At 46.9% G+C, this 15845-nt stretch overlaps 1 pseudogene; it reads left to right on the plus strand.

Moving 5' to 3' along the window:
* LOC135888202 (E3 ubiquitin-protein ligase TRIM39-like) overlaps positions 1-15845 on the plus strand; it is a 178338-nt pseudogene that overhangs the window by 10036 nt on the left and 152457 nt on the right.

Genomic DNA, 15845 nt, shown 5'->3' on the forward strand with positions numbered 1-15845 from the left:
GCTTTTACTTACAATTTTGAAATAAGAGAGACTTGTTTAGAAAGATGGGGAGAACCTGGATTGATGTCTGGTCCCTCTCAGTCCCAAGAGCGAACAACCCCTTAAAACAAAGAGCACACACAAAAGCCTTTTCCCCCCCCCGCCCAAGATTTGAAAGTATCTTGTCCCCTTATTGGTCCTCTGGGTCAGGTGTCAGCCAGGTTACCCGAGCTTCTTAACCCTTTACAGGTAAAAGGATTTTGGAGTCTCTGACCAGGAGGGATTTTAGTACTGTACACAGGAGAGCTGTTGCCCTTCCCTTTATAGTTATGACAGGAGCTCTGTGGAAAATCTGCCCAATCTGCATCTACATGGTCCCAACAGCTAACTGTAGGCTAGTCACTGAATAATACCCAGGGGTCTGGGTGGGCGTGTACAGCCCATGCTGCTGCGGCTTCATGCCTACCAGTGTCCGAGCTAGCTAGATCAAAGGTAGCCTGGGTGTGTCTACACATGTTGCTGTCACATCTTCATTGCAGTGTGGATACCCCCTGAGTGAGCAGAGCCATGGGCAGGTCAGAGTCAAGCCAGGCAGTGCTCGGCCACTTTGCAGCCTCTGTTGTCATCACATGGCCTTTTCATGCCAGTCACCTGCTACTGTTACTGTCATTGTCCCTGTGCTTGTCTGTAGCCAGGTGATGAATACACATGGGACAAAATGTCCGTTCTGGTTTACCTGCCTTTTCCAGTGAAATCCCTGCCTGGAGCATGGGGGGTGTGAGGAAGACGCCAGCAGCAGGGATGAGAGGAGAAGTAGGTGTCCCACTATTCAGATAAAAATGGCCATTTACAAGAGCAGAAATGCTCAGAGCTGGGTGCCTCTGGTTCTGCATCTGAAGCCATATTTAGAGCCCGGCGGAAGTGGGCTGGTTTCCAGAGGACAGAACCGCAGCAGCTCCCACTGCTGCACCTGAAGCAGTTGGAGGTCAGTTCCTCAGACAGTAGGGATTTAGGTGGATAACAATTAACACCCAGGTTTGAATGTGTCCAGCAAAGTGCCCAGCCAGCGCCCTGGAGACGGCTGCCCCTTTGAAGAGTCACTGGGGTGGTTCTGAAACCATTGATTATTGCCCCATGAGAACGAGTTACGTCCTACATCACCAGAGGCCGTGGCCCAATGATCAGTGTCACTCGGCAGAGTAACTGCAGCCCCAGCGACTGTGAGACGAGGCCCAGCAGGGGCTGCCAGTCACCCACTGAGAGGGGCTGTCATGGGCCTGAGCCAGGTGGGGAGTATCCCCATGGGTGGGAGCAGGGCCGGGAGGTGACAGGTCCCATGAAGGATGCGCTCTACGTCTCTGATGGTGGGAGATGTTAGGGATATGATAATGCTGCGCCACTTGAATTAGCTGTAACTCAACAGCTCCCAGGGGGCAGGAGGGGAAGGAGGCTGCAGGCCCATGGCCCTTTGCAGGGCCCAGGCCACATGCACAAAGCCTGGGGCAGGTGCCAGCAGGGGCTCCTGAGGGAGCTGGGGCTTGTCAGAGCTGTACCCGAGTTGTCTGAGTGCCCCATGGCTGCAGCGCTCCCACGGGCAGGGTGGGGGTGGTCTAGCGGATGAGTCCGTGTCCAAAGCCCATTGGCAGATGGGCCCAGGGGTGCTGGAGGCTGTGCTGGGGACTCGGGTTAGCTGGGCCAGAGGCAGGAGGTGGAAGTTACAGTGCTCAAACAGCTGCCTCTTCAGACAGACACTGAGCACAGCCCCTCCCCCACCACACAGGGAGCTGGACAGACGGACGGGTTAGAGCCCCGCACAGGGAAGATGGGGGGGTCAGCACAAGGCACAGACTGGTGTGGGGAAGGGCTGGGGCTCACGTACTGGGGTTTCAGGGAGGAGGGCTCTGGGGCAGGGGACAAGGGCGGGGGAAGCTGCTGAAGCCCCTGGCCATGTTGGCATCTCAGGGAGAGTAAGAGGGACTTTCCCCAACATCACTGTGGCCCGAGTCTCACTGGGGGGGGCAGGCTCCCCCCATGGTCACCCAGCACCTCTGTGCTGAGCTGCAGGGGAGCTAGAGAGGCTAGTGCAGAGTAGCCAGCCCCTCCCCCAGCCAGGATCAGCACCAGCTCAGCATTGTTCCCACGGCTCCTTTCAGAGAGCAGGTGGGGATACAGCTGGCATCAGCCAACCCGCTGCTCTGTGAGCCTAGAGGGCTCCCTAAAGGCTGCGATCCCAGGGGCACTGGTCACATGGGCATGGGGCACTCTGCCAGGCTGGGTGAGGCCAAAGCCAGCCCTGACAATGCCCTGGGTGCCCAACACCCATGTGAGCCTCAGGATGGCGCCCAATGTCCTGAACTTTGCAGCCCTGGGAGCAGGTTGTCATAGAAGGAGCATCACCCACAACCCGCTGCGACGGCTCCCCTTGGTGTCTGAGGGCCCAACACTTGGCACCCAAATCTCCCCACGGATGCCCTGGGAAGCCTCCTGTAAATCTCTCCTGTTCCCTTGATTTCTGCCCACTCCACTGTGTCCGTCCCATGCCACCTGCAATAACATACTTCAGCTTTACAAAACACCCTAGACAACCTCGCTATGGAACTGGCCTTATTAATTCTGAACTAAAACAAACCCTTTATGGTACAGTTCCCAAAAAAGTAAATATCCTTACAAATATGATACTGGTCTAATATCCCCTGCTTCATGGACAGAGGTCTAGCCTGTGTAACGCAGCATCTGGCTCACTTTTCTCTGCGTCTTTCCTATTTTTCTATCTCCAGAGCAAAGTGAAGAATAAGAGAGAGATGATTGCAGGTGAATTTAAGAAACTGCACACACTGCTGAGAGAGGAGGAGCAGCTGCTTCTGCAGAGCCTGGAGGAGGAGGAGGAGGAGAGGAAGACTCTGCAGAGACTACAGGAAAATGTCACCAAACTCTCCCAGCAAAGCTCCTCTCTGCAGCAGCTGATCACAGAGATAGAGAAGTGTCAGCAACCAGTTTTCGAGCTGCTAAAAGTGAGACAGCATCAAAATTCTCCACCCTTCCAGAATTATAACTCAGATCCCTGGGTCTGGATCCCAACAATTAGAGTAAATGTGTTCTGTGGTTTACAGACAAACAGAACATCCGGCTAAGGGCTCCATCAGTTCCAAAATATCGCAGTTCATGTTAGAGGGGAATTCTCCTCATGGAGACCCAGTGAGGCCGTGGGAGATTAAATGGATGATACAAAAATGATACTGGAGTCAGAACAGGGATGGGGTTTAGCTCAGAACACTGGACACAACACAAGCGATAAATACAGATACTGATGGGTTGGGTCCCTAGAAGGGAGAACGCTTTAGCTAAATTCCTGTCTCACCTACATAAATGAAACAAGTGTTAATGCAAAATGGTGTATGAGAGTTTACCACAAAACAGTGGAGCCTGGGAGGGTTGATCTATTTTCTAGATGAAAGTGTGATGCCCAGAGTGAGACTCACTCAGTTTTATGCACATTGTGTTAGTACAGAACATTGATTCTCTTTTTCCTTTCAGGATGTGAAAAGCACATTGAGCAGGTGTTTCCCATTTTCATTGCTCTTATATTCTGGGTGGTGGTTCTGGGATGATGTGTGTACAGAGCAGCTGAGTGATGATGGGACGTTTTCTTCATAGGAGTGAGAATGTGAAACTCCAGGAACCAGAAGCTGTTTCTACTGACCTGAAGACTGTGTATAAAATTTCCCTTGACATGAGGGAGGTGCTGAAGAGATTCGGAGGTGAGTGGATTTTACTGGGACATTCACTGTATTGTGCCTGGGGATCTGGTCAGGGCCTGGGACCCCAGGACACGCATGGACCCAGCTGACAGGCTTGGAGCTGTTTGATAGCTGGAGGCTGATGTGCTCAGTGCTGGGCAGTTTGCCTGCTACTTACAGCCACCTGCTGGTACTTGTCCAGGTATCTGACCAGGCCCCGTCACTCTGACATCCTGACCCCTCCATGGCTGAGTTAATGGGTGTCACTGAGCCAGGTGCCGTGAGGCCTGGACTGGGCCCATTGTGCTGGGTGCTGCACAGACTGGTAACGGAGGACGTGTCTGTGCCTCTCTCCTGGGACACGTGAGAGCTGCGTTGTGTGGCCACCGCTCAGCACTGCCCCAGCCCCCATTAGCCAAGGCTGGCCGAGCTTTCTGAGCTGGAGGAGGGGCTGGTCTGGCTGCTGCGGTCTGACCTGGGTCGTGTGTTACTGGGTAACAAAGCTGAATCCTACGCCCCTCGTCTGCTCTGAGCACAGCCCAGTGTGAGTTTGGGTCAGTGGTTTGCTGCTCAGTGAGTGAGACTCACTCACAAGAGTGTGACCCTGTCACAAAGGCTGAGTGTGAGCTGCCCCCATCCAAACCCCTCCCCACAACCCCAGCGCGGAGACCGGGGGCAAATGCAGAAACCTGACCGCGAGGAGGGACAGAAGAAACTAAGGCAGAGGAGATGGGGATTGGGAAGGTTCAGTGAGCTCGGTCTGTGATTTTTGAACTGGCCCTTTCATCCTACCCCCACCGCTCCTCTCTTCCCACCCACCCCCCAGCAGGGGGCAGTCGAAGGGGCCAAGCTGGGTGTCTGTCCCAGCTGATGGAGGTTGCACAGTCGGTGTCGGCTGCAGGGCCAGGATCTCAGGGCTCTGGGGAGCAGGAACCCCAGGCTGCGAGGGAAGCAGCTTCCTCTGTGACTGGCTGGAGCCAACACATCCCTGCTCCCCTCCCCGTTCACTGCTCCCAGCCCAGTCTGTACCCACTGGGCCCTGAACACGGCTGGGCTCTGGGCCATTCCACACCCCTGAGCCTGTCGGGATCCTGAGCCAGTCACTTCAGTGCCTCATTCTAGGGGATCACCAGCCCCAGGGGAGCCTCCTGTCACCCCCCCCCCAGAAGCCCCTTTTGGTGCCGCTAGGCTCTTGGCTATTGTAGATCATGTGTCTGTGTTAGAAATCCATGTTTTATTTTGTAAACACCTGGGGACATGCTTTGGGCCTCTGCCCTGCCTGGATTTTAGCCAAGGGTCCTTCCAGGGATGTTGCCATCATGTGAGATCCAGGATGGGTGCTGTTCTCCCTCTGTGGGATTAGAGTCGGGCAGGTTGTCAGGGTGGTTTGCTCCAGATCAGATCAGAGCTGGGCTTAAAGCCTTGGAGAATGGATTCAGCTATTTAGCCCTAGAGCAGGGACATCCTGGGCTGTGACCATGCACAAGCCAGGATCAGCTCTAGAGCTGGGAGGAGTTTTCGGTCTCTGATTCCATTTAGTTCTTTGTCTCTCAGCCAAGCCTGTCCAAGGAGGTGAGCAGGGAGCACCCACCTGTGGAGTGGATCCCTGTCTACTAGGGGCTGCAGAGAGACTCAGGAAATCCAGTGAAGGGTCATGGAAACTACCACTGGAAAATACAGTGATGGGGGCATGAGAGAGAGATGACCAAAGAATCCTGACGCTGGAGGATCAAATGCATCACAAGCTGGGGAAAATTCCAAAACAGCCAACAGACTAAATTTTTGCTTTCAATTATATATGTAAAGGTATTAATATAGAGACAAATTTAATAATAGAGATATGAATTGTAATTCAAACTCTTTAAGACTTTTATTATCAAACATCTAGAGCCTGTCAGATTTCTTTCCAGCAGAATGTAACAACCTAAATAAGTTACAATTTGAACTCCTTAAGGCTTTAATTCTCAGTCTAGTCAGACATCTAGATTCAGTCAGAAAAAAAGAAGGTGGATTATTTTGACTTTGCATCAGAAATCAGAAATGTTTGCAGGGTTTGGCAACCAAAAACAAATTTATTTCCAACTAAAAACTACTGTAAACTGGAAATTGTATGTTGCAAACCAAAGCATATTGGGATTTGCAGATTTCAACAAAACAATACAAAACATCTGAGTATAGGAGATACATTCCCTGAACATCTTTGTTTAGTTGAAAAACTCATTTTCCTACTATTACAAAAAAAACCCACTAAATTTCCAAACATCTCTAATTTGAAATGGAGCTTTGAAAAAGGGGGGGGGACATTAATACTGTTGAATAATACCATCGTTTCGAAAACATTTTTTTTCTTGAAACTGGGTTTGTTTCTGTGTCAAAGGGATAGTTACTGGAAGGTATAACTTGACTAAGCAGCAGAGCTGATAGCCACAGTTTTTCTGCACACTAGCAGCTTTCGGCTCAGAGTTGACCCACCAGTTAAAGCCAGTCTATCCCAGTGTTGCCAAAGGACATACAGGAGGTAAATGGCCATATTTCCAGGCCTTGTAAGTTAACAAGATAGACACAGGACCAGGATTACAAAGGGTTTAAGCACCTAAAGAAGGAGAAAGGTGCCTTGTGGGATTTACAATTGCACCTGAGCAGGTCAGGTACCTAACTCCCACTGAATGTTCATAGGATTTAGCCACCTGGCTCATTTAGGAGCATTGATAAATCCCAGTGGGTGCCTGTCTCCATCTTTTAATCCTGGCCCCCAGATAACATACAAGTTGAGCTGGAATCAGGGAACCCTGCTGTAGATCATAAGCTCTGTGTTATGCTGGGGTCAGACTAGAGGGTCAGAATGGCTTTATCATCTTTTGGGCTTTATCACCTTTGTTTCTCTACCCTTGCCTCTGGGTCGCTGCTTCTGAGCTGTGCTGGGCTCCAGGGCATGAGTCCTTCTAGCCCTTGTGAAATAGACATGAATAAATCACCTTCCCACTGCATCAGTCCTTTAATGTCAGTGCAGCTCAAAGCCAGCTACACACAGCTCATCTGCAGAGAGCAACAGGTTTAGGTTTGAGTCTAGTTCAATCGCACAATGGCCCTTTTGGCTTTATCACCTTTGTTTCTGTGCCCTTGCCTCTGGGACTCTGCTTCTGAGCTGTGCAGGGCTCCAGGACATGAGTCCTGCTCGCCCTTAGGAAAGAACATGTATAGATCACCTTCGCATAGCATCAGTCCTTTAATGCCAGTGCAGCTCGAAGCTAGCTACACACAGCTCGTCTGCAGAGAGCAAAAGCTTGAGTCTAGTTCAATTCCAGAATGAGGGGTGAAAGGATTCTCAGATACCTGTGCCATTAGCTTCTAGATTCTGGTCTATAGATAGATATTGACCAAAACATCCTAGTGCTGGATGACTGAATGTATCTTCTGTTGGGAAAAAGTCCACAAAGACTAGTACAGGAAGTTTGCTATTTCAATTAAATATGTTGGAGGATCAACGTACAGGAGAAAATTAAGATGATAAATATGAATTACAATACGAACTGCTTAAGACCTTTACTATGAGTTTAATCAAATACCTACTGCTGATTGGAATTTTTCCTCCCATCAGGAATTTTTTTATTTTTCACTGAAAAGCTTGTATCCATTTTCCCCCAGTTATTGGCAAATGAAAACTTTCAGCTAAAAACTGATTTTTTTTTTTAAATCTCAAAACCAAAACAGTTTGTTTTTTTTAAGTTTTAAGTTTTGTTACAAAACAATTCCAAAATGTTTGAGAACAGCAGACAGATTCTGAGATTTGTTGTTCAGCTGAAAAACCAATCTCCATTAAAAAGAACACAGCTGAAAATTTCCAACCAGCCTTAAACTTTAAATGAATTGGGGAACATTAATATTGCCTGATAAGGCCTGATTTCAGACCCATTTATTCTATTGCATCTGTGTCATTTCTCTTTCAAAGGGATAGTTGGTGAGGAGGTAACAACTGAATAAACAGTAAAGTTGGCAGTGCACAGAATGTTTTATACAGAAGAGCCCCTTTAAACCTTGGGTTAGAGTTGAACCAAGCAGCCAAAGCCTGTCTAGCCTGCCACCATTCAAGGACATACAGGATCTCACAGGGAGTAGAACCCAGACCTCCTGGCCTAGCTCCAAACTGCAGCTGGCTGAGTATAAATGGTGTAAATGGGTGTGCAGAAGAGAAACAGAGTAAAACATGGGGCTACATTTCCAAAGGTATTTAGGTGCCGAGTGAGCTTTTCAGAAGCACCTAGGAGCTCACAACTCATTGATTCCAAGGGGTGTTGGGGCCCTGATGCTTTTGAGAATCCCAGTAGGTGCCTCAATACCTTTAAAAATCTGCCCCAGAGCTCCTCTCCGAAAGCCCTTACAGTCCTAGTAGACACGGCAGAGAAGGGGGTGGGGTGGGGTTGAAACAGAGGCAGAAAGAGGGTAAATGACGGGTCCAAGGTCACAGAGCAGGTCACTGGCAGAGACAAGAACAGAACCCAGGTGTCCTGACAGCCAGTGCACCACACAGCAGAGAGTAAATGATACGTTTACTACCAGTCCATTGTTAGCCGCAGGCAGAAGTGCTGCTGGGAGTTGGTGCCATAAATCAATTTGGGAGCAGGGAGTCGGCCGTCTAGGCGTAGAGCTAGGGGTAGAAAAATTACAGATGAGCTGCTATTCATGATTGTGGTTGAGTCTACGTCATATTGCCCTGCAAAGGGGGAATCAAGCTGTTAGAAATTTAGTTTCAGTTTTATACCCAAGTTTTGAGCTTGCTGATGGTCGCAATAGAAGGACCTTCTTTACAACAGTTGTTGGATTTGGAGTGCGCTTTGTTCCATCCTTTATATTGCATTTTATCAAGCCACCCCATGGGCAAAATCCTCAAATGGGATAAAGTGATGAAGCTCCATTGACTTTAAAGGAGCTGACCCAATTTAGTAGTGTGGTAATGTGACTTATTGATTGTCAGAGGCGAGGAGCACTAACAACACCTACTCATTGTAAGTAATGAGTTCTGTGCACCTTTGACATTCATATAATGAGGTATTAGGGAAAGGGGAATCAGGGCCATTCCTTCTTTCGCTCTAATCCTGACCATTGTCTTTCTCCTTCCTTCCACAGCCATCACATGATGTACTGAGGAAGAAAATGTCCAACCAAACTGCCGTGACCGAATTCCTTCTCCTGGGATTCTCTGATGTTCGTGAGCTGCAGATTTTACACTTTGTGGTGTTTCTAGTGCTTTACCTGATATCCCTGCTGGGGAACATTCTCATCATCACAGCCATAGCCCTTGACCACCATCTTCACACCCCCATGTACTTCTTCCTGATGAATCTGTCCATCCTAGACCTCGGCTCCATCTCAGTCACCATCCCCAAATCCATGGGAAATTCCAGAATACGTAATTGATCTGGTGTTCATTAGGGATGTGTCGCTCAAATTTTTCTCGTCATCTTCTTTGTTTCAGCAGATTTTGCCATACTGACCATCATGGCGTATGACCGATATGTCGCCATCTGCCAACCACTGCACTATGAAATGGTGATGAACAGGAGAGCTTTGGTCCAAATGGCAGCCAGTGCCTGGATCAATGGTATTCTCTACTCTGCACTGCACACGAGGAACACGTTTGTAATGTCTTTCTGTGGAGGAAACATGGTGGATCAGTTCTTCTGTGAAATCCCCCAGGTCCTCAAGCTCGCCTGCTCTGACTCATACCGCTTTGAAGTTAGGTTTCTCATCTTTAGTATGTGCTTAGCCTCAAGCTGCTTTGTTTCCATAATTATGTCATATGTTCAGATCTTCAAAGCAGTGCTGAGAATCCCCTCTGAGCAGGGCCGGCATAAAGCCTTCTCCACCTGCCTCCCTCACCTCTTTGTGGTCTCGTTGTTCCTCTGTACTTCTGCCTTTGCCTACCTGAAACCCACCTCCAGCTCAACCCCGAATCTACGCTCTTACTCCACCGTCGACGGGAAGCTGCAGCGGTCGATTTTGCCGCCGTCCCTATAGCGGGGTAAGTCGGCTGCAATACGTCGAATTCAGCTACGCTATTCGCGTAGCTGAATTTGCATATCTTAAATCGACCCCCCCTGTAGTGAAGACCTGCCCTCAGATTGAGGTATGAATGCTTCCAGGGTTCCTTCCCCACTCGCAACGCCAGGGTACAGATGTGGGGACCCGCATGAAAGCCCCCTAAGGTTATTTCTACCAGCTTAGGTTAAAACCTGGTACGCTGCCACCACCAAGTGATTTAACAAGAAACAAGGAAATGACCACTTGGAGTTCCTCTTCCCCTAAAATATCTCCCGAAGCCCTTACTCCCTCTTTCCTGGGGAGGCTTGAGAATAATAGCCTCACCAATTGGTTACAAAGTGATCAAAGGCCCAAACCCCTGGGTCTTTGGAAAATGGAAAAATCAGTCAGGTTCTTAAAAGAAGGATTTTATTAAAAATAAAATCAGGATGGAAAATAACTTTACAGGGTAATCAGATTCAAAGAGCCCAGAGGAACCCCCTCTAACCTTAGTTTCAAAGTTACAACAAAACAGGGATAAACTTCCCTCTAGCAAAGGTAAAATTCACAAGTTGAGAAAACAATGATAAACTAATATGCCTTGCCTGGCTGTTACTTACAAGTTTGAAATACGAGAGACTTGTTCAGAAAGATTTGGAGAACATGGGTTGATGTCCGGTCCCTCTTAGTCCCAAGAGCGAACACCACCAAAACAAAGAGCACAAACAAAAGCCTCCCCCCGCAAGATTTGAAAGTATCTTGTCCCCTTATTGGTCCTTTGGGTCAGGTGTCAGCCAGGTTACCTGAGCTTCTTAACCCTTTACAGTCAAAAGGTTTATGGTGCCTCTGGCCAGGAGGGATTTTATAGTATTGTATACAGGAGGGTTGTTACCCTTCCCTTTATAGTTATGACAAATGCATTTGTTCTTTGTGGTTTTTATTAGTTTGTTTGTCAGATTTTTAGCTTATTTTATGCTTAACTACTTGGTTGGTGGTTTGGTTTGTTTCTTTCTTTTAGGAGGTTTTGGAAGTGTAAAGGCCTGAGGAGATAGTGATTGTTTGGTGAGACAGGATTTTCAATGTTTGTCCTCTCTTGGGACTGTCCATATGTCATCTCTTTGATGGGGTTCTCTGAGCGAACTGAAGGTTTGCTCCCCACAATGTGCAAAAGAGGTTTCTGCATGGCTTAGTTCCTACTGAAATGATTATGTGTATACTGTTGGCATATTATTGTGTAATTAATGATATGTTAGGCATCTTTTTATTATTTTAACCTAAGTGAATATGTAAAAACTGTGTCATTCTTGCTATGGTGGAAAGGCTGTTTTAAAGAAAAACGTTTTCCAGAGTTTCCTAAAGAAAATCTGACTCGGAATAATGAGGCCAAATTTGGATTAATAAATCATAGAATATCAGAGTTGGAAGGGACCTCAGGAGGTCATCTAGTCCAACCCCCTGCTCAAAGGAGGACCAATTCCCAACTAAACCATCCCAGCCAGGGCTGTGTCAAGCCTGACCTTAAAAACCTCTAGGGAAGGAGATTCCACCACCTCCCTAGGTAACCCATTCCAGTGCTTCACCACCCTTCTAGTGAAAAAGTTTTTCCTAATATCCAACCTAAACCTCCCCCACTGCAACTTGAGACCATTACTCCTTGTTCTGTCATCAGGTACCACTGAGCACAGTCTACATCCATCCTATTTGGAACCCCCTTTCAGGTGGTTGAAAGCAGCTATCAAATCCCCTCTCATTCTTCTCTTCTGCAGACTAAATAATCCCAGTTCCCTCAGCCTCTTCTCATAAATCATGTGCTCCATCCCCCTAATCATTTTTGTTGCCCTCCTCTGGACTCTTTCCAATTTGTCCACATCCTTCTTGTAGTGTGGTGCCCAAAACTGGACACAGTACTCCAGATGAGGCCTCACTAATGGTGAATAGAGGGGAACGATCACATCCCTCGATCTGCTGGCAATGCCCCTACTTATACAGCCCAAAATGCCGTTAGCCTTCTTGGCAACAAGGGCACACTGTTGACTCATATCCAGCTGCTCGTCCACTGTAACCCCTTCATCCTTTTCTGCAGGACTTCTGCCTAGCCACTCAGACCCTAGTCTGTAGCAGTGCATGGGATTCTTCCATCCTAAGTGCAGGACTCTGCACTTGTCTTTGTTGAACCTCATCAGATTACTTTTAGCCCAATCCTCTAATTTGTCTAGGTCCTTCTGTATACTATCCCTACCCTCCAGCGTATCTACCACTCCTCCCAGTTTACTGTCATCTGCAAAATTACTGAGGCAATCCACGCCATCCTCCAGATCATTAATGAAGATATTGAACAAAACCAGCCCCAGGACCGATTCCACTTTAGCCCATCACTTCAAAGAGATCAGGATTTGGCCAATAGATTATATACACAAGGATCAAGATTTGGTTGACAGCACCCTGGAGAAAGTGAGTGTGACAGAGATATAAGGGCCAGACTTCCCATCTCAGCTAGACTAGCACCAATGCAGAGTAGACCCATTGACACCACTAGTTTAATACTAATGAGGTTCTGGTCCAAAGTCACTGGGCAGCACTCAGTAGTGACATGAACACTGGTGTAAATTTCTTATCTGGGGTCATTTTGGTGTAGCCCTGATGTAAGTGGAAAAGTGCCATCACATGCACTGATCTGGTGTTCCATACGCCAGCTTGGGTAGATCTACTCCCATCCAAGCTGAGAAAGGATCTCAGAAGTTGGCCTGTTATTAGTATTAGAATATCATCTTTGTGTATGGTTGTGTACACTACATATATGACAGACAAAAGCATTTGATTAGATAGACTGACAGACAGACAGGACCATTCCTTGTCCTAACACACAACCTCATATAGTCATAATGATAGATTTCTATTTGATTGTGAATTATATTAGCTAGATAGATAGATAATTAATATTGTGAAAATTATTGTGCTTCTTTTCCTGTTAATGATTGTCTATGTCCAGATCATGATTTTTTTATAAGTACTCCTTATTAAACATTATTTATCAAAGATTTTTATGACTATATCTTACTCCATCGCTCATTTACAAACAGCTCATCCTAACGCACTAGTGTTTGAACTTTGAGCTGTTTTGACTGGATACATTTTTAACATGCTCTGGTTGCTTCTCTGAGCAAATGGAAGTATCACCGTTGGGATCCTTAGGCCAATCCTCAGCTGAGTTAAATTGTCATAGCTCTATTGAAGTCAATAGATCTCTGAGAATTTACACCAGCTGAAGATCTGCTCCAAACACTCATGATTATGAATTTAAAACTCACTTCCTTTGAATATTCTGTACAATGGTCCTGATTCCACAGCCACTTCAGCATGTTCTTAACTTTAATCATATGAGTGGCCCCATTGAAGGTTTAAAGGTGTAAACTCATGCTTAATTCCCTGTTGAATGTGGGTTAGGGATATGGATAGGGCTTAAGGCTAACACCAAACTGGTACCAGACTCTGACACTGTCTCCATTTCTCTCCTTTCCCAGTCAAATAAAGCCCTGCAATTGGTGTATTGGAATTACTCTCCCCTTCTGGCTTCTTTCCATAATTAGGATTCTGGGACTTGACTCCTCAGTGACTTTAGGCACCACACCGATAAATGGAGTAGAGAGAGAGAGAGATCAACATTGACAAGGAATTGCACAGAGAAAGGATGCAGTGCCACTGTCCATGTCATCAGTTTTAGGGGTATTCTGATGTGAGGCTCTCACAGTCACTCCAGCTGAAGCTGTTCCACTCTGGATTAATAATTAAAGAGTTATTGGAGTAGGGGGACTGGACACTGGGTCTTCCAGGTGAGTTCTAAGACCACCAGGCTTCAGGGTAATTCTCATGTTCTCTCTCTCTCCCTCTCTGACCCAACGATTCTTTAATCCAAAGTGGAACAGCTTGAAGAGATTGAGGGAGCCCCACATCGGAATATCCCACAGCCCAGTGATTAGGACACTGGGTGGCAGATCCCCCTTCAAATCCCTTCTCCTCAGGCAGAGGGGGCACTTGCACTTGGGTGTTCCCCATGCCAGGTAAGTACCCTAACCACTGGGCTAAAAGCTAAACAGGAGGGACGCCTTCTTGTCACACAAAACATGATGGATGCCTGACACCAAGGAGAGCATTCCCAGAAGTGATTATGTGGTGTTAATGAAGGATCAGGCTATTCCAGACCAGCTGAGATTCTGGTGCCACTAGGCTCTTAGGTATTGTAGATCATGTGTCTGTGTTAGAAATCCCTGTTTTAATTTGCAAACACCTTGGGACATGCTTTGGGCTTCTGCCCTGCCTTGTTTTTAGCCAAGGGTCCTGCCAGGGATGCTGCCATCATGTGAGATCCAGGGCGGGTGCTGTTCTCCCTCTGTGGGGTTAGAGTCGGGCAGGTTGTCAGGGTGGTTTGCTCCTGAGGTGAGATCAGAGCTGGGCTTAAAGCCTTGGAGACTGGATTCAACTATTTAGCCCCAGGGCAGAGACATCCTGGGCTGTAACCATGTCTGAACCCTGCACAAGCCAGGATCAGCTCTAAATGTGGGAGGAGTTTTCAGTCTCTGATCCCATTTAGTCCTTCTTCTCTCAGCCAAGCCTGTCCAAGGAGGTGAGCAGGGAGCACTCATCTGTGGCATGGATCCCTGTCTGCTAGGAACTGCAGAGAGACTCAGGAAATCCAGCGAAGGGACATGGAAACTGCCACTGGATAATACAGTGATGGGGGCATGAGAGAGAGATGACCAATGAATCCTGGTGCTTGAGGATCAATTTTTGCTTTCAATTATATATGTGAAGGTATTAATATAGAGAGAAATTTAATAATAGATATATGAATTGTAATGGGAACTCTTTAAGACTTTTATTATCAAGCATCTAGAGCCTGTCAGATTTCTTTTCAGGAGAATGTAAGAACCTAAACATAAGTTTCAATTTGAACTCTTTAAGGATTTAACTCTCAGTCTAGTCAGACATCTAGATCCAGTCAGAGAAAAAGAAGGTGGATAATTTTGACTTTATATCAGAAATCAGAAATGTTTGCAGGGCTTGGCAACCAAAAACTAATTTATTTTCTGCTAAAAACTACTGTAAACTGGAAATTTTGCGTTGTAAACCAAAGAATATTGGGATTTGAAGATTTCAGCAAAACAAAACAAAAGGTCGGAGTATAGGAGATACTTTCCCTGAACATTTTTGTTTAGTTCAAAAACTCATTTTCCTACTACTACTACTACTACTACTACTACAAAAAATCTAAATTTCCAAACTTCTCTAATTTGAAATGGAGCTTTAAACAAGGGTGGGGAACATTAATACTGTTCAATAATACCATAATTTCAAAACCATTTTTTCTCTTGAAACTGGGTTTGTTTCGGTGTCAAAGGGATTTTTACTGGAAGGTAAAAATTGAATAACCAGCAGAGCTGATAGCCACAGTTTATGTTTTATGCACACTAGCACTTTTAGACTCAGAGTTGAACCACCAGTTAAAGCCACTCTATCTCAGTGTTGCCAAAGGACATACAGGAGGTAAATGGGACTAGAACCCATGTTTCCAGGCCTTGTAAGTTAACAAGATAGACACAGGACCAGGATTACAAAGGGTTTAAGAACCTAAAGAAGAAGAAAGGTGCCTTTTCGGATTTACAATAGCATCTGAGCAGGTTAGGTACCTAACTGCCACTGAATGTTCATTGGATTTAGCCACCTGGCTCACTTAGGAGCACTGATAAATTCCAGTAGGTGCCTGTCGTCATCTTTTAATCCTGGCCCACAGATAACACAGAAGCTGGGCTGGAATCGGGGAACCCTGCTGGAGACTGTACGCTCTGTGTTATGCTGGGGTCAGACTAGAGGATCAGAATGGCCCTTTTGGCTTTATCACCTTTGTTTCTGTGCCCTTGCCTCTGGGACTCTGCTTCTGAGCTGTGCAGGGCTCCAGGACATGAGTCCTGCTCGCCCTTAGGAAAGAACATGTATAGATCACCTTCACATAGCATCAGTCCTTTAATGCCAGTGCAGCTCGAAGCTAGCTACACACAGCTCGTCTGCAGAGAGCAAAAGCTTGAGTCTAGTTCAATTCCAGAATGAGGGGTGAAA

Source organism: Emys orbicularis, chromosome 13 (assembly GCF_028017835.1).
Source record: "Emys orbicularis isolate rEmyOrb1 chromosome 13, rEmyOrb1.hap1, whole genome shotgun sequence".
NCBI classification, from domain to species: domain Eukaryota; kingdom Metazoa; phylum Chordata; order Testudines; family Emydidae; genus Emys; species Emys orbicularis.